At 39.8% G+C, this 19883-nt stretch overlaps 1 protein-coding gene across 1 annotated transcript in view; it reads right to left on the bottom strand.

Annotated features, from left to right (window-relative positions):
• Nucleotides 1-17273, bottom strand: part of LOC147011924 (uncharacterized) — a 104534-nt gene extending 87261 nt beyond the window's left edge. Inside the window, exon 1 of the mRNA XM_085857584.1 lies at nucleotides 17215-17273. The gene's annotated coding sequence lies outside the window, so the exon portion shown is untranslated. The remainder of the gene's footprint in view (nucleotides 1-17214) is intronic.
• Nucleotides 17274-19883: the final 2610 nt, after the last annotated feature.

The raw sequence follows: 19883 nt of genomic DNA, 5'->3' as shown, positions 1-19883 counted from the left end.
ACTATAATATTTATTTATTCTCTCTCTTTCCTCCCTCTCTCTCTTCTCTTTTTCCTCCTTCTCTTTCTTCTCCCTCTCCTCCCTCTCTCTCTTCTCTTTTTCCTCCTTCTCTCTCTTCTCTCTTTCCTCCCTCTCTCTATTCTCTCTTTCCTCCTTCTCTCTCTCCTCCTTCTCCTTTTCCTCCTCTTCCCTCTCTTCTTCAACTCCTTCCTCATCCTTTACTATACTTGAATCGTTTACACCCCATAGAATATTATACATATATTCATCAGGATTTCTTGTTATTCCTGTATCCAAAATAATTTTTTTTACAACAGGAAACCAATAAAATTTCTTTTGAATTTCTAAAAGAGCCTTACCTTTTCTTAACCTTATAATTTTTTCATTATTTAACATTCTAATTAAATCTAAAGTTGTCGGTTTATCAACATCAGCATAATGCCAATCTTTTATTGAAAATACCTCATTCTTATGTTGTAGAACATATTTATTAAAATACCGAATACCCTTTTCTTGAAGGTATGCTTGGACACAGAAATGATAATTTTCTTGAAGCCTTCTTGCTGTCATTTATGTATTAGAAATATATGTTAGAATAATATTATGGCACGAAACACCTCCCCATCTTCCCATAGTTAAATCATTTTGTATTTCCTTACTTATTATATATAATCCTGTTTTTTCTGTTTTCATGAGATAAACAAGGGCAAAACCATTATTATATTTACCCTTATTAAATTCTTTTATTTGTTGTTTACTAATCGTGGCTCCACAAAACTCATTCTCGATACCAAGTGGATAATATTCTTCCTTACGAGACTGATTTAATTGTTCCAGGTCTTCGAGGTTAATTTTAAATGACCAATTATACCCTAAATCATTCATATCATACCCCCATTGTTCTATTCTCATACAAATGATACGCCCTTCTTTATAAAAATTTATTTTAATTCGAACTGTGAATTCTGTATGACCTGGAGATAATATCAACACTTCTGTATCTTTAGAATACACAGCCGTTTTATTTAAGTATATATATTGTGATAAATCGCTTAATCTCACCAAGTCATTCGCGTCAGTCGGGCTTGGATAATTTTTTAATTTATAAGCATTTTTCATGTTAATATTTTTGTTTATATTATATTTATGTCGTTCAGCCTGTGCCTTTGTGTAATAATTTGATAAATCAATATCCAGTTCTTGAGATACACCAAAGATAGAACCATCTTTACCAACATAAGTCATTTATATTAGATTAAAAATAATATCATAAAATTTTTTATTTTTGTTGAGTTGAAATAACACATATAGACATAATTGACCACAACACTTGGAATTTAATTCTTGGACTTGAAATGTTTGATAAACACCATTTGTAAGAATTTTATGACTTCAACAGGTGATGGAAGACCAAAACTATCAAAATAATATTTGTCTTGACTATTAAAAATACAAACCCAATGAGAACCGTTCCCATCATTATCTTCTAAGTTCATAATAATATTCTTTGTATGTTTCGACACATTTGTTAATTCATCTCTCATACAAATAACCACATTATGAATTTTTAATTTCTTACAATATTTGGCAAGTTGTAAATTTGATGTTGTATTCTTTCCAAATTCTTTCAACCACTCATCAATGCTCATTTATTTATTAGAAAGATATAATCCATTACCTCTTTTCGTTAATTTTACACCTGCTTGTGCTATAGAAGAAAGCATATCTCCAACTAACAATCTCGCTTTATCAGGCAGACCTTCAAGTTTTTCAGCAAAATCTACAATTACACCACTTCCACTAATTTGTTTCTCCAACTCTTTGTTATGTCTTTCCAATTCTTTTTGAGCCTGAAGTTGAGCCTTCCTTTCGTTGGCAGTTTTGACCGCTGTTGAAATACCACCCGTCAATGCTCCAACCGCACTTAAACCAGCAAATAAAGGAATTAGAAATGGGAGAAATCCTCCACTCGTCTCTCTTATTGAATATTTTTTCAACATTGGTTTTGTCATTTTAATTTTAAGTGAGCCAGTGTCATTCAAGATTTTAACCTGTTCTCTTGTGAGCAAAACATCAATTCTTACTGCTCCTTTTCTCTGAATTGTATTAACGTTAATCGTACAAGGCTTTTGATTTTGAACACAAGATGATAGTTTATGAAGATTGATTTGATTAACATATACCCCAGTTGGTACTTTGCCACTCATTTATTTAACAAAAAAATTATGTGAGACTAATCATCACACCATTATCTGTATTAATCTGCAATTCTGTTTCTTCCAAAAGCAAACAATATGTATCAACTTCTTCACTCTCTCCTCTTTCAATGTATAGGGAAGTATCCACTCGATTAGACTTTATAGTTTCTTTTTGAGCGCTCAGGTCAAACGTATAGATTGTATACAAACTTTTAAATGCTGTCATATCCAAAATAGGTTCTTTATTTCCATTACTTTCACACACCTTTTGGTAAGACTTGTATGCTTCAGCAAAATCATTTTTTCCCAATTAATTTCCAATCTATCTCGTGGATAAAATGTTCCATCTAGAGAAACGCGAAGTTGTTTCACCTTAGCATTATCACTCAATGCATTATTCTTATCAGTCGCAGTATCACCATCTGGCTTTTTAAAAATCATCCACAGATATCGTGGCTTTCCTTCCAGAACACCCAAATTCCACGTGTAAGTAGTTTGATTGAGTTTAACGTGTTGACATCTTCTTTTGAGGTATGATACACTGAGTGGTTTTTTTGAGTTAAGTCTTCGATTCAACATCTCTTCTGTTTTAAGATTAGGAGTATATTCACTGATATACCAACTCATCTCCTCAATTACAAATTTATTCTGATCACCAAAAGCATTACCAACACCAAAAAGCAATCTATTTTCATTATCATTCCTTTGTAGTTGAAATCTAATTTTAAGACCATACAGAACTTTATCATAATCACAAAATCCAAATATACCTTTAAGAGGAACTGCCACAGTAAAACTATTTTCTGCTTTTGTATCATCATTATACATTCCTTTCCTTTGAATATATCCAGGGTCTGTGTTTGTTCCCGTTGACATATCAGGAATAAAACCTTCGACAGACCCCTTTCCCATTCTATCACTGAATGTATAGAGTGTAAATTTCATCATTTCAGATACAGCAGAGACATAATCAACCGCTTCAACTTCTTGTGTTCCAATATACAATCGCACACTATCAAACATTTTCCAGAAGAAATCATTTACAAGTGTAGCGTTTGTGTTATTCCCAGCCTTAGTGAATTTAAATTTACACAACAAGAAACTTTCGGAGAGATTCAAATAGGTTTGTTGATTATTTATTTCAAAACTTTTTGTACCATTTGTATTCCAGTCTGTTCCAGTTATTGCATTTACCTTGAAGTAATCTTCTTTTTTAGTGGAGTTTGAGATAATAATAGTATCATCCAAATCATAGATACTATCAATTGCTTCCATACTTGTATTTATTTATAAAAAAAAAGATGTTAAAACTTTTGAAACCCTGATCCAAGTATTCGAATTATTTTCTGTCGTTCTTGGGGGGACAACTGAGTTTTACCTTTCTTAATTTCTTTTATTGCTTGTAATTTATGAGATTCTTTCTGAGCATCTTTTATACTCTTTACAGCACCTGCTACATTTCCCACAGCAGAAGCAGTTGAACCAATTAGGTCTTTATGTTTAAGAATAGTTGAACCAATACCCATGAGAGTATCAATTATCCCATCTCCTCTAAATTGATGTCCAACACCCCTTTGTCTCTTAGGTTTATAGTATCCTCTACCAAGATACATACCTTCACCCTTGTAGTACGGGGAAAGGAACATCCCATCCCCTGTAATTATTTTATATTTTCCCAACTCGTGCTTCCTCACAATAACCATCGTATTTATTTATTGAAAAACTTCACGTAGGTGAATTCTGATGGATATAACTTCTCCATTAAAAGAAATCACACGATTATCTTGGTCGGTTATCCTAAAATTTACTCTGTGTATGGTTTTTCCTGACACAGGTAGATAAACCAAATTTTTAGGCTCCATATTGAATTTATAACCAATTGGGGTTGAGTATGCGCTGAATGAAAATATTGTATTTGTTTTTAATCCATCATTATAAGCACCATCAATCAAATCACAGTGAATTAACACCGAATTTATTCCTGAGGATATTTGAATGACATTATCACTGTAAAACGTCCCATTAGTTTCAATCTTTTTGAGGAGAAACCTAATAACTCTCTAAATGAATTATCAATTGTGAAATCAACCTTGTAGTTATTTTTAACTTTAATCGTTGATTTTGAAGTATGTTTTTGAATGTTTATAATAATATTTTTTGGTTCATCACCCTGTTCTTTCATAAGACGAGCAATTTCGGAAGATATTTGAGAAATCTCGTATGCTCCGGTGAGACTGTTATCGTTTTGTATCCACTTCCCGGATTATAACTAAACTTGTCATTTTTCTCGGTTATATTAAATAAGGTATTATAAGTCTCCATGGACAATAAAGATGCCTCATATTCTTTTGTTGTGTCAAGTTGTAGTGGGTATGGGAATGAAGATGTGTGGTCGCTTGTTGTGAAATTAAAACTCAGGATTGTGCTTCTCATCTTATTTAATATGAGATAAAATGTCTTTATATTGAGATTTATTAATTATTTTCATGTTCATCAACTGGTCTAAAATGGCTGATGCTTCATTAAAACAATTGTTATTTCCAGCCTTCTTACTGCCGAACAACAATAACAGTCTATTAACTAATTGCGATGGGTCATTTGGAAGAAAACTAATACCTGAACCAAGGATACTTAAAGCCTGAATAATGTGTTTCTCCTTCTCATTCTTCCTACTTTTACCAGAAAGAATAACCTTATAATTTAGAGTGTTCAGCAAATCAATATATACTCTATCATCATTATTTTCCATATCCAATGGTTTATCAATATACTTTGATTCATCCCTCACAGTTGAACCTTGCCTTCCATCTTTTGTGAGAAGAAACATTAATCTCGGAGTTAGTTTAACAGGGGGTTGAGCAGAACTTAAGAACCTTAATTCATCATTAAATATCAATACCTTTTCTTGAACAAGATGAAATATTGCTGGTTGTTCTGTTGGAATGAGTCCTGCTTTGGTTTTTGAATCTGCTGAATATTCATTGTTTTGAACAGCATTCACAATATAATCAGGGGTTGATTAATCTCTTCCAGTTGTTGAAATAAACCTTCATCATGTTCTAATTCTCCAATATGCTCTAATTCTTCCTCCGTCATTTGACTGAAATCTTTTAACATTTGAAGCTTTCTAGGAGTATATTCTACTGTGGGAACTGTGGAAACATCTTTCATTTTTTCTTGGGAAGTTTTTAAAAGTGGTTTAAAAAATTTCTCTTGTTTTTTTTCAAATGCTTCTTCGCCCGTTAGTTTCTGTCTGCGTTTCTTCTTTATGTCTTCCTGTTGTTTTACAACTTTTGAAACCAACTCTTGATGTTCCTTAAATCTTCTTGCTCTTTCTTTTGTATCCATTTATTTATTGTAAAATATCATTTAATGAATTGTAAAGATCAACAGGGAAATTTTCCTTTTCTTCATCATTCAAGTAGATGTGTTCAAATAAATCCTTTTCTTTAAATATTTCATCAAATTCTTTATTAACATTAATGCGAGTTGTAATTTCTTCTTCACTAATCCTTGCATCTCTGCTTTTCATACGTTTGTGTTGAGTTTCTTCATCAACATCAAAACCGAATGATAAAATCTTCACTCCGCTCAGATATTTAATAATTTGTCTCGTTCCTTCTGGATTAGTTTCTAATATCCCAACACCACCAGATTTTAGTTTCTTTAACTCACTCTTACAATGTGAATATTTTGTTGTACCAAGAGAAACCTCCTCAAATATTTGTCCTTCATTCCTCAATCGTATATGTTCCTCCACTGAAATATAGTGATAATCTTCACCTTTTACTTCTCCAGGTCTTATTGCTCTAGTTGTTGTTGATACAATGCGTATCACGGGGTGTTTTTTAAGTAAACTTACAATATTCTCATTTGTACTACACAAGAACCTTGATTTATGAAAGTTTTTTTCCAGAAGCAGATTTACCCACAAGATTTATAATAATAGTTGTCATTTATATATGTAATTGTTTATAAAACAAAAAATATATCCCTTAATATCTCATCTTGTTTCACAACAATATATTTATATTTTTCAGTCGTGTGCTTCATATAATCCTCAAATTTCTTTTTACTACATAATGTAGAACAATTATCTCTCCAAAAATTATTGATATCTATTGAATTTAACTTGAATAAAATAAAAGTATTAGCATTGTTTCTGATGGAACGACGAGGAAGTTGAAAGTACGATTGACTAAGATAAATACAATTACAAGAAGAATGTCTCCCTCTTGTGTAGTAGCTGTCCATTACCGTTTGGTTTCTCTCATTAACACAATCATCAAAGATAACGAGGTTCTTTTTTGATTTATCCAAATCTTGGGGAGACGGTATATCATCCGTATTATCACTAAGAATACAAGTTATAAGATTTGATTTCTTTTTACATCTCTGTGTATCACAAAATAGTTGAATTATATCTTCAATGTTATAATCATTTAGGTTTTTTTGACGTTTAAATAAACCGATTATATCTTCTTTTTGAAGACCAGCATTAAAACCTTGTGAGAGTAGTTGATACTCTGGTTGAAAACTCGACTTTGTGAAAATTATTAAATTGCTATAATCTAAAAAGTTGGGAGTGAGGAGCATTTTTAAAAGTAAGCAGGTTTTTCCACATCCACTTGAACCAACTATGAGACATCTTAATGAATTTGGGAGATTTTTATGGTTGTTAAATTTTATCTTATTTTCCCAAATAGGTAAAAAATCATTCATTTATATATTTGAAAAACAGGTTATTTAATTTATTATTGGCTTTTTTAGAAACTCTATATTTTATCCTAAGTTCAGGTTTAATTTCAAGATAATCCATTATTTTATTTATACAATATCTTGTGTTGATATTTCCCTGAAAATTACATCCATGAATAATATACAACAACAATCCTTTGAACATTTCTCTTATACGTTCAGTTTCTTCCCTTGTAAGGAAAGGTGTGTTATCATCCTCATACTTTACATTCATTTCTCTAATCAATCTTGTAAAGTAATTCATTTTTGGTGTAAATCTAAAAGAATTATTTTCCTTTTTATATTTTTTATTATCATTAATTAGAAGATAATCACAGAATATACATTGTTTATAGGCTTTTGACTCTGTGTTTAATCCCCGTCTTTCACACGCAGGACAATTCTCAAATTTGTCATATGGAGAATCAGGAAAGTCTAGCATATTTATAAAGTAAAACTTTACTTAAACTGAAATTCATCTATACTTTCAGTTGTATATTACCATCGATATCGATATACTTTTTTCATTATCAGATTCAACGACAACATTTTTTATATTAAAGGTAATTTTAAAATTATCGTTAACTACTATTGAACGAAATGTGATTTCACCTGATATATTAACATCCTTTATTTCATCAAGATTTACATCTTTAGGGTTGTTGAAAAAAATACAAATTTCTCCTTGCATATTACAGATGGTCTTATCTTTTCTTTCTAAAGCTTCATCCATAAGGTTTTTGTTCTTTGATACTTTTTCTTGTTTCATTGCTTTTTCTAGTTTTGAATATATTACTAGAAGGAGAGGAGAAACTTTTGTTAGAGATACTTTAATTGATGTTCTACCAGGTATACTAAAAGCCCTTCCACTGAAGGAAATTGAAGAACTCATATTATTTACCATAATAGTTTTTATCCAATAGTTGTTATATTTATCTTTGTTCAATTTTACATCCTTGACATATTTCTCAGTATCTTTAACAGATGAAGAGATTGATTGAAACTTGTCTTTTGTGTCTTGAAACATTGTATTTATTAAGTGAAAAAGTTGGAGGATAAAATGTTTTTAAGCACAGATTCACCTATAAATTAAACGAAATTTTCATCAAGAAAATTTTAGTTTAAGCAAAGTTTTATTCTATAAATATGGTGAATACAACGTACTGCGATGTTTGTAATCACGAATATAAACATTATAGAAAACACCTCCGAACCAACAAACACACATTTAATCTATTTCATCAAATATCTCCTCTTGAGTTGGAAAGAAAACATTGTGATATCTGTTCAAAGGATGTTTTGAAGAGTAGTTATAATCAACATCTTCAATCACAAAAACACAAGAAAAATGAGTTTAAAGTAAAGGGAGACTATTATATTAAAAACACTGATGAGGCATTTAAAGGGCATATAAAAATAAGGATTTTTCAATTTGGAGAACCCGGTCCATCATCAATAGCTGAATCAATTGAAATAGTGAAACCCGATGTTGAAAAATTTATTAAAAAGACATTAAAAGAAATGAAAACTTTAAAGTTTTATATGGGAGTGAAAATGAATATGAAAAGACAAGATGAAGAACAAACTCCTTATATGAGAACAGATCTTCATTTTATAACATCATTTCAAGATTTTTTGAATAGTGGGGTTTATGAAGAACTATCAAGACAAGAGGAGGATGTTGATAATACAGTGGTAGGAAGTGGATTCAATATTAAAAAAATCATCTTTTTAGATATACACATTCTAAAATCAAACCCTCTTAAAGCTTCTTCTTATATTGAATTACCAAAATAAATAAAACTAAAGAAGGCAGTTGTTAATATTAAGAACAATGATAATAAATGTTTTCTCTGGTCTGTTCTTGCTCACTTACATCCACCAAAATGTAATTCAGAAAGAGTAAAACAATATATGAAATATGAGAATACCTTAGACATTAAAGATTTTAAATTCCCCATGCCACTAACAGATATTCCTAAATTTGAGAAAAAGAATAATCTTTCTATTAATGTATATGGATTAACGGATACAAACAAAGTTCAAATATTAAAAATTTCAAACAACTATAAAAATGAAGAAACACACATTGACCTTTTATATTTTAGTGTTGGAAAGAATTCACATTACACATACATCAATAATTTATCAAGATTAATCTCTTCTCAGGTATTCAGAACAGCAAACAAAATATATCCTTGTAAGCGATGTCTTAATTCATTTCATACAAAAGAACGATTAGAACAACATTCAAAATATTGTAGTAATCATAAATCAGCTGTAATTACAATGCCTAAACCTGGTGAAAAGATTTATTTTGAAGATTATAATAAATCTATCATGCACCCATTTGTGATATACGCTGATTTTGAATGTATCCTTAAAAAGATAAATACTGCTTCTCCTAATCCAAAAGAACCATATACAAATAAATATCAAAAACATATTCCTTGTGGTTTCTGTTATTATATCAAATCATCTGTTGGAGAAAAGTATAACAAACTTGAACATTATCGTGGAAAAAATGCTTCACAAGAGTTTGTAAAACGATTAGAAAAGGATTGTATAAGACTCACTAAATTAATGAAAGAAACAAATGAACCGATGAAATTAACCAAAGAAGAAAAATTAGAATTTAGAATGAACAATATCTGTCATATTTGTGAGGGGGAAATTAAGGAGTCTAAAGTTAGAGACCATTGTCATCTTACTGGTAAATATAGAGGTCCCGCTCATTCCTGTTGTAATCTTAATTATAAATTACCTTCTTTTATTCCAGTCTTTCTTCACAACAGCGCCAACTATGATACACATCTATTTATAAATGAACTTTCAAAAACACCAGGGAATATTTCTGCTATAACAAACACAAGTCAAAAGTATATTTCATTTTCAAAAATGATATTCACAAAACCTTTAACTCGTATTAGGTTTTTAGATTCTTACAAGTTTATGGGAACACCACTAGCCTACCTCGCATCAAATCTAAGCTCCACGGACTCTTTTCCAAATCTTAATTCATTCTTTCCAAAAGAGGAAATTCTCACTAAAGAGGAAATTCAGATTAAAGAGAGAATTCAAAGTAAAGAGGAAACTCTAATTAATGAAGAAATTCTAACTGAAGATGAAATTCTAATTATAAAGAAAATTCGAACTAAAGAGGAAATTCAGATTAAAGATGAAATTCTGATTAAAGAAGGAATTCTTACGAGAGAGGAAATTCAAACAAGGAATGAAATTCAAAGTAAAGAGAAAATTCTTACAAGTAAGGGAATTTATCCTTATGATTATATGGATTCATTTATGAGATTTAAAGAAACACAACTTCCTTCAAAAGAAAGTTTCTATAATAACCTTTATGAAGAAGAGATAAGTGATAAGGAATATAAACACGCACAAGAAATATGGAAAATATTTAAGATAAAGAACCTTGGAGAATATCACGATTTATATCTAAAAACAGATGTTTTATTGTTAGCTGATGTGTTTGAAGCTTTTAGATCACTCTGTCATAATAAAAATTGTTATGGATTAGATCCTGCCCACTATTTCACAGCTCCTGGTTTAGCTTGGAGTGCAATGTTGAAAATGACAAAACAAGATATAGATTTAATCAGTGATGTGGATATGCTTTTGATGATTGAGAAGTCCAAGAGAGGTGGAATATCACAAGTATGTTCAAAAAGATATGCTAAAGCAAATAATAAATATCTTCCAAATTATGATAGTGAAAAAGATAGTAATTATTTGATGTATTTTGATGCTAATAATTTGTATGGATGGGCAATGTCTCAATCTCTGCCTTATGGTAAATTAGAGTGGGTGGAAGAAAAGGATTATGAAAAGGCTTTGATGAATATTGTTATTTCTTCTCAAGAGGAATTGAATGACGAAGAAGAAGGTTATTATTTTGAAGTTGATTTGAGGTACCCGAGTGATCTTCATAATAAGCATAAAGATCTTCCTTTTGCATGTGAGAAAGAAACTCCAAAGAAAGAATGGTTAAGTGATTATCATAAAAGTTTTAATATTAAAGGTAAATCAACAGAAAAGTTATTAACAACATTCTATGATAAAGAGGGATATGTTTTGCATCAGAGAAGCTTAAAACAGTTTTTGAGAGAAGGATTGAGAGTAGCTAAAATTCATAGAGTTTTAAAATTTAAACAAAGTCCTTGGGTGAAAAAGTATATTCAATTCAATACAGATATGAGAGCAAATACAAAAGTAAAATTTGAAGGGGACTTTTATAAATTAATGAATAATGCTGTATTTGGAAAGACTATGGAAAATGTTAGAAACAGGCAAAACATTAGATTCGCAACATCTTGGAAAGAAGCTTCGAGATTGATAAATAAACCAAGTTTTGAGAGAGAAGAGGTTTTTTCAGAGAACTTTTCTGCAATTCATATGAAAAAGGAAAGTATTGTAATGGATAAACCAATTTATATTGGAACAGCAGTTCTTGATTTATCAAAGATATTGATGTATGATTATTTGTATAATGACTTAAAGAAAGAGTATGGTGAAAATGTTTCATTGTTGTATATGGATACTGATAGTTTTATCCTAGATATAAAAACTGATGATGTTTATGAAGATATGAAGAAAAATATTGGAGTATATGATACAAGTAATTTCAGCAAGAAGAGTGAGTTATTTTCCAAAAAGAATGAAAAGGTTATTGGTAAGTTTAAGGATGAGTTGGGTGGAAAAGTAATGAGTGAGTTTATTGGATTGAGAGCAAAGGCATATGCTTATAAGTATGGTGAACAGATTGATAAGAGGTTAAAGGGAATAAAGAAATATGTAATAAAGAAATCAATAACTTTTAGAAATTATTATAATTGTTTGATGAATAAGAAAGAAGAATATAGGAAAATGAATACAATAAGAAGTTATAAACATAACATATATAGTGAAGAAGTAAATAAAAAGGCATTAGGAGCCTTTGATGATAAGAGATTTATTTTAGATAATGGAATAGATTGTGTTCCATATGGATATTGTATGATAGAGTGTATAAAATAGATTATGTTTTAACGATGGGAAGATGGGTTAGGGTTTTTTAAGGGCTACCGCTGCGTTTTTCACAATATATAAATGGTTAAACCAAGTATTAATCAAACTAAAGAGTGGAGAAAATCTCAGTCTTGGTATATAAATGGAAAACATAATGAATGTGAAAAATATCAAATAAGTCTTATTGAAAAAATAACTAAAACAAAGGTAAATAAAACAAATAAGCGAATTAATTTAAAAACTAGTAAGTTAGAGGATGTAAAGAAAAAAATGAATATCCTTGAATGGACTGAAAACTTTGATGGTTATCAATTGAACAATGAAAAAACAATTTACTATAATCTCAAAATGATATGTGGCTCAGGAGGTGGCCAGATGAGAGCATTAAGAGAAGTTTATCATTTCGTAATGGCACAAAAGGGGTATCTTCAAAAATATAAAGATTCAAATGTTTTGTTTGTCAATATTTTAGATGGGGATTATTGTGCAAAGAAAATTAAACTATTGAAGGAATTTGAGAATGAACAAATCTTTATAGGTTCAATGAGTGAGCTGTTCAACCCCCAGGTGTTCAATTCAATGAGGTTCAACCTCCAGGTTAAAAGGGGAGACAAATAAATATACCTTGGGATAAAAAGGGGGGTTTATTTTTAGGGAAAAAAATATGAATCGCTGAAAATCCCCCATTCATTTACATGGGGAAAAGTGAGCCAGAATCAGTATTCTTACCCTACTCCCGTCACACGATGAACGGGCAATCACAACATGACCATCTGAAACCCATCAACACTCGTAATCCTCCAAGTACCACGGCCGCACCCTGACCCGCCTCGGACGGGCAGCGCCGCCAAACAGCCCAGGCTCAGACGCCTCCCGGCTCGGTCGAGGTGACACCCTCGCCGGACTCGCACTTTCCGCAACACCAGCCACCCCCGACCGCCCAGCCGGCCCGACGTCCCCGGGTAGTACGGCATCAGGCGAAGACCCCCTTGGCGTCGACCCAACCAGCCCCGGTGATACGTCAGGTGCCGGCGATACTACCGGTGGGGGTCCCGCATCGTTCGGCCCGGGGAGGTGTGGGGGGGGCGACGCTGAACAGCGATCATGCATTTGGTCCACGTGCCGCTTCCACACATCCCCACCATCAGTCCGCACCATGCAATTCGCCGGCCCCAGCACCAGAGAGACCACCGCCGGCACCCATTTGGAACCGTGGAAATAATCGCGCACCATTACCCGCTGCCCCACCTCGAAGCTGCGCAGCCGCGTCGGACGCGACATTGCCCCACTCCCCGACCCTCCAGGTTGCAGCAAATCCAGCCTGGACCGCAATGCCCGTCCATAGAGACGAATGGCAGGGGAATCACCCGTGACAGGATGAACTGCGTTCCGGTAATGGAGCAAAAAGACATCGACCACCGTCTGCACAGGTGCAACACCCCCCCTGCGCAAAGCCCGCTTCAACATCTTGACAAACGACTCAGCTTGCCCATTCGTCTCAGGATGATACGGTGCGGACCTTAGATGTCGAATACCATTCTGGCGCATAAACTCATCAAATACACCCGCGAGGAACTGCGGACCATTATCAGAGACCAGGGTCTCCAGCAACCCTTTATTAGCAAAGATCGTCCGCAGTTTCTCTACTGTAATGTTTGCTGATGTATGCTGCATTAATACATCCTCCGGCCATTTAGAGAATGCATCGATCACAATCAAAAACATTTTGCCATTAACCGGTCCCACAAAATCTACATGGACCCTCTGCCAAGCTCGGTCTGGCACAGGCCAGAGACCCGAAGCTCGACGCGGGTTATCAGCATCTGTCTGGCACGCGGCGCAACGCTTAACCAACTGCTCAATGTCTTTGTCCAACCCCGGCCACCACAACAGGCTACGAGCAAGACTCATTGTCTTCACGATGCCAAGGTGACTGACATGCAGTTTATCCAAACACCGCTGCCTGAACCTCGGTGGAATCACCGTCCTCATTCCCCACATTACGCACCGTTGGACCAACGACAGCTCCGATGCGCATGACGTGAAAGGTTGAAATGCCGGTGTCGAAGGCAGATCGCTCCAATTCCCCGTAGAAATCGCCTGGACGACACGGGCAAGCACCGGATCACGAGCCGATTCCACCGCGACCTGCCTGGCCGTGACCGGCCCGCTTTGGACCTGGCCCAGCGCGAACACATCGACCCGGTCGGCCAACTCAGACGCAGCTGGACCCTCCGCACACGGCAAGCGTGAGCCCGTCGCAGTTAGCATGCTTCTCGGTGCTTCGGAACTGAATATCATAATCGTAAGCACCCAGAAACAGACACCACCGCTGTATTCGCGCGGCTGCTACCACCGGCACCCCGCGTTCGGGTCTCAGGATGAATTGAAGCGGTTTGTGATCCGTCTGCAAAGTGAAATGCCGCCCCAGCAGGTATTGATGAAACCTCCGCACACCCCAGACGAGGCTGAGAGCCTCACGCTCAATCTGGGCATATCCGCGCTCTGCTGTTGACAGGGTCCGGGATGCAAAACAAACAGGCTGCTCGGAACCATCGTCCATCCTGTGGGAGAGCACTGCCCCGATGCCATATGCAGAGCTGTCGCATGCCAATAGGAGCGGACGCGCAGGCTCGTGGTGCACGAGGACCGTATCCTCTGTGAGCAGCCGCTTGACGCGGTCGAACGACGCCTGGTGTGCAGGCCCCCAAGCCCAGTGCTCATCCTTCCTGAGCAACCGCGTCAACGGCGCAAGTTGTGAGCTGAGCCCGCGCACGAACCTTTGGTAATACTGGGCCATACCAATGAACGAGCGCAGCTGCGTCTTGTCGCGAGGCGGTGGCATGTGCTGAATCGCCTCCACCTTCCGAGGACCTTTCAACAGCCCCTCCGGTGTGATAATGTGCCCGAGGTATTCCAAGCGCTGCTTGAAGAACGCGCACGTGCCCCTGTTCAAGCGCAGGCCGCACGCTTCTAGCTTTGCCAGCACTTGGGCAATGTTCGCAAGATGCTCGTCCGCAGTTTTCCCCGCAATGAGCACATCGTCCAGGTAGGTCTGAGCGGGCAGGCCAATGCAAACCTGATCCATGGCTTTCTGCCACAAAGCTGGGGCCAAAGCAATCCCAAAACAGAGTCGGGTATATCGATAGAGTCCTTGACACGTGTTGATTGTCAAAAGCTCGCTACTCCCGGGATCCATCGCCAGGTGAAAATATGCATCACGCAGGTCTAGCTTCATGAAGTATTGACTCCCCGCCAATCGCGCATATATTTCATCGATTGACGGCAATGGATATTGCTCCACGCTGAGCCCTGGGTTAACCGTGGATTTGAAGTCCCCGCACAATCGGACGTCTCCATTCCGTTTCAGCACCGTGACAACCGGGGTGGCCCAATCCGAGCACGACACCCGTTCGATCACTCCACAGGCCTCCAGCCTATCCAGTTCACCCTTGACCTTGTCCCGCAGGGCATACGGCACCGGACGCGGTTTACAAAACCGAGGAACCACCCCCTCCTGCAGGAAGAGTTTTGCCTCCATGCCCTTGAGTTTCCCAAGGTCGTCGCTAAACAACCCTTGATGTCTTTGAAGAATCTCCTCCAACTGATCCTCCCACTGGCTCGGCACGGGTTGCACAAGGTAAACTGCGGCCCAGTCTAGCCTGATGCGGGCCATCCAATCTCGGCCGAGGAGAGACGGTGCCCTCCCCCGCACGACGTACACCCGAAGCGTGGCGACCTGGCCTTGATACCGCACAGACACGTCTGCCATCCCGACTGGCGTTATCTTCTCGTGGGTGTACGTGAACAGCGTGAGGTTTGACCTGATAAGCTTCAAGCCGTTGAGTCTACGCGCGGTCTGTTCGCCGATGAGCGACACCGCTGCTCCCATATCGACCTGGAACGTGATCGGCGTTTCGTTCACTTCGACTTCCACCGTCATCGGGCGCGCCGTCGCCGGGCCAATTGAAAACAGGTCCATCAACGGCCGCTGGTTCCGCCCCGAGTCGCCTCGCACATCGCCGTCCATGACCTTAACGGTGGCCGGCGCCCCACGGCACACACGCGCCAAATGACCCACCTTGTGACAATTCAAACACACGTTGCCTTTACACGGGCATGCACGGCGCAGGTGTCGATCTCCACATCCCAAGCATGTCTGCGGGGTCACCCTGCCGCACGCGCGGCCGCGCCCGACCCGCATCGAAGGTCGTGCGCGCGTCCCGGGGTGCCCGCGACCCCGCGTGGCCGGTGATGGCTCGAACATCCTCGCGAGTCTGCTCGACCGCTGTAGCCGTGCTGACCGCCGAGTCGAATGTAATGGCTTCACCCTTCAGCCGTAAAACCGCTGAAACCATCTTCGCATCTCGTAAACCAGCAATAAAACGATCTCTGAGCCGAGCTGGATGCTCCCCCGCCGTGAACTTGCAGGCCACGGAAGAATGCTTAATCCACGCCACAAAATCAGCGACGCGCTCCTCTGCTCCTTTCGAGAGGCGATCGAACTGGACTCGAGCGAGCTGTAATGATTTCTCCGGCGCCATGTGTGCTTTCATCTTCTGCACAATGTCCCGAAACGACAGCCCGTCATCCCGGGGCCTGTTCGGTGCCACCAAATCACCCAGTCGCCGATAATGCTCCGGCGAAAGCGAAGCGAGCAAGATCGACTTCTGTTTGCACTCGTCGACCACATCGTTCGCGTGGAAATAGCATCCCAATTGCTCCGAAAACAATTCGAAGTCGTCTCCGTCGAAAACGGGCACAAGTCCGTATTCAACCATCCTCGTCAGCCAACTAGAGTGTATGAGGTGCGGTGGGACGCAAGAAGCACGCGGGCCACCATCTACTCCACTTTATTGCGCGACCAGAAGCACACTCCTGCCACCCCTAGCGGGCGAGGCATGATATACGAAAACCCAATCACGTGACACAGCACATCCAACATGCACTGGGAGGTTAACGGGACGGGTCAAGGACACAATGTGAATCCAACAAACAAATTAATGTCCATTTCTTACGGAAAGAGCAGCGGGAATAGGTCCGCGGACGCTGCGCACACAAACAGGAAGGCAACGTTAATACAAACATAAGAGGCCCGACCTCACAAACACACCGAGAACAGTTACAAACATGGCGCGACGGTATCTCCACGCCTCGACACTCATGTCCGACTGTCCGTCGCTCTGCCAAAGGTTAGACCGTCCTTGTGTTTGAATTAACCGATCTGTACGTTTCCCAACCTTGACCGAACCAGTACCTGCAGAGCCGAGCAGCCGCATGGCTGAGGAAGTCGCCATTGTAAGGTTTCTTCCTCTTCTTCTTCCTCCTCCTCTTCTTCTTCCTCCGACTCTTCTTCTTCTTCCTCCTCCTCCTCTTCTTCCATTTTTCTTCACGCGGCGGCCTGATTCAGCATTATCTTGTGAAACAAGTAATCTACAATCATGTACATTTTTCTTCTCCTTGATAATTAGTTCGGCGAAATGCGACCCGGAAACGATAAAAATGTTATCGGACAAAAAATTAACGGACATTATCGGACTAAAAAAATCGAGTTATCGGAAGTTAACTGGTCCGATAACGATAAATGGAAGTTAACTTCCGATAATAGCCCGATAAAAAAAGTTAACTTCGATAATTATCTGTTATCGGATTATCGCTTTTGTGCCCAACACTGCAACCTGGGCATGAGAAAATGCGTCCGAACCGCGCCAAACCGAAAAATCTCACGTGATTTGGAACGAGAAGAAAACAGACAAAATGACCGCCGCAGAATTACCGGTGATTTCTACAGATTTTTTGCGGACAAAAACAGTAGTTCTAGTTGAGAAAACTAGTAGAGAAGCTCGTACAAATTGTACAAAACAACAGGAATCACCGGTGATTCACCAGCCGGGCGGGTAAGGCAGCGGGTAAGGCAGTATTGTGTACCCGCCCAGCACAAAAGTTAGGTGCCATTGGCGACCGTTAATTTGCACCTGTGTAACACGATTGCAGAAGTTCCCACAAAGGTGTTGCACTTGTAGGTTGCTTTGCTTTCACCCTTCTGTCCAGTTCATCCCAAACCAGCTCGATGGGGTTTAAGTCTGGAGCCTGTGGTGTACTGGCCTGCGGGGGCAGGGCACAATGCGGGGGGCGTTGTAGAGGCGTGGAAGAGTGGTTTTGAGTGGTCACGTGCCTGCACGGGATATAGGTGTTCGCGCCGCCTGAGGCCTTGTGTCGTCTGTAGTAGTGTGCATTCGGACAGGCAACAAACAGAGTTCGACAATCCTCACGACTATCCGAGTCCCGCTGCCCTCCGGACACTACAGTGGTGACGAGTCTGTTTCGGATCGGCGTGTGCAAAGTGCCTGGGTTGCGTCGGTATTGACTTGGAGTCTTTGGCCGGGGTGATTGGATCGCTGCAGCGAGAAACTCAGCACAACTCTCGCGGTTCGAGTTCAACACCCGGCGAGGGTCCCAGAGGAGCGCATCGCGAGTTTCGCGCGCGCGCACAGTCTTCGGTACCAGGCGTCTCGCCGTCACAGGACGGCTCGGGATGGCGAAAGGTCGGGGCACGGCGCACGGACGAGTGCCCGTCTTCGTCGGGGATGACTTCGAATTGTTTTCTGAACAATTGGGCTGCTATTTCCACGCGAATGATGTAGACGATGAAAGCAAACGCAAATCGATCTTGCTCGCCTCGCTATCAACGGAACATTATCGGCTACTAAGTGATTTAGTAGCGCCGGATAAGCCCAGTGACGATGGGCTGTCATTTCAAGACGTGGTAGGGAAGATGAAAGCCCACATGGCGCCGGAGGGGTCATTGCAGCTAGCTCGATACCAGTTCAATCACCTCGCGAAGGGTGCGGAGGAGCGCGTTGCAGATTTCGTGACACGGGTGAAGCATTCGGCCGTGGCTTGCAAGTTCACGGCGGGGGAGCGTCCAGCTCGACTCGGAGTTCGTTTTATTTCTGCTTTGCAAGCCTCGGGAATGGTTTCTGCAATGCCACGGCTGAAGGATGAGGACATTAAGTTCAGCTCAGACGCGGCGTCGGCTGTCGCACAAGCTCTGAGTAATGTCCAGAGTCTCGATGGTCGGTGCGCAGCAGATGATCCGGAGGTCAGCGCGATGTTCCAAGCGCGCATAACGGTCATGGATGGCGGTGTGAGAAGCGTCCCCTACGTCCCGGGTCGAGACCTACTGCCGGTACGGTGTTTTGTGCATGGCGTACACTTTTACGCCCCAGGTCGAGTCTTGCAGCCTGGGCATAGCGATCCCGGCGACCCGGAGCAGGAAATGCTGCCGATGTTGACCCTGTTTTCAATTGGTCCAAAGGTGACAAGACCAATGAAAGTGGAGGTCGAGATGATCGGGGCAATGATGCTGCCCATGTTGAACCTGTTTTCAATTGGTCCGAAGATGACAAGACCAATGCCAGTGGAGGTCGAGATGATCGGGGCACTGATCGTGTTTCGAGTTGAGTCCGCTCGTGCTACCCTCGCATTGCACACGTATACCTGTGAAGCGCTACCGGCGGTTGGCAGGGCACACGTCTTGGTCGCCCATCAGGGTCAGCGGGTTGCGCTCCCGCGGTTCGTGGTGCGAGGGGAGGGGCTCGCAGTTCCTGTTTCGGAGTTCGTACCTCCAGGTGCACCTGTGCCTCCTTTGAGACCCGAGGGCGAGGTTCTGGCGGCAGGAGCCACGACGATGCAACGTGGGCTGCCGTTCATTGCCTCCGGCAACGACGATATGCGGGTCTGGAGCAACGGGAGCCGTGCCAGCGGTGACGGGCTCTCGCGCTCCCACTACGCTCGTGGTACCGTGTCGTTCAGGCGATTTCAGCGGGGGATTGGAGCGAGCCGGTCGCGTTCAAGAAGTTTGCGGACCGCGACCATCGACGACAAGCAAGTTATCGCAACGTCGCGACGACAACCAAGAGACGG

Source organism: Eptatretus burgeri, chromosome 15 (genome assembly GCF_056783735.1).
Source record: "Eptatretus burgeri isolate ZD-2024b chromosome 15, Ebu_testis_v1, whole genome shotgun sequence".
Taxonomy (NCBI): Eukaryota; Metazoa; Chordata; class Myxini; order Myxiniformes; family Myxinidae; genus Eptatretus; species Eptatretus burgeri.
The sequence above is the reverse complement of the archived record's forward strand: the minus strand, read 5'-3'. Positions and strand labels throughout refer to the sequence as shown.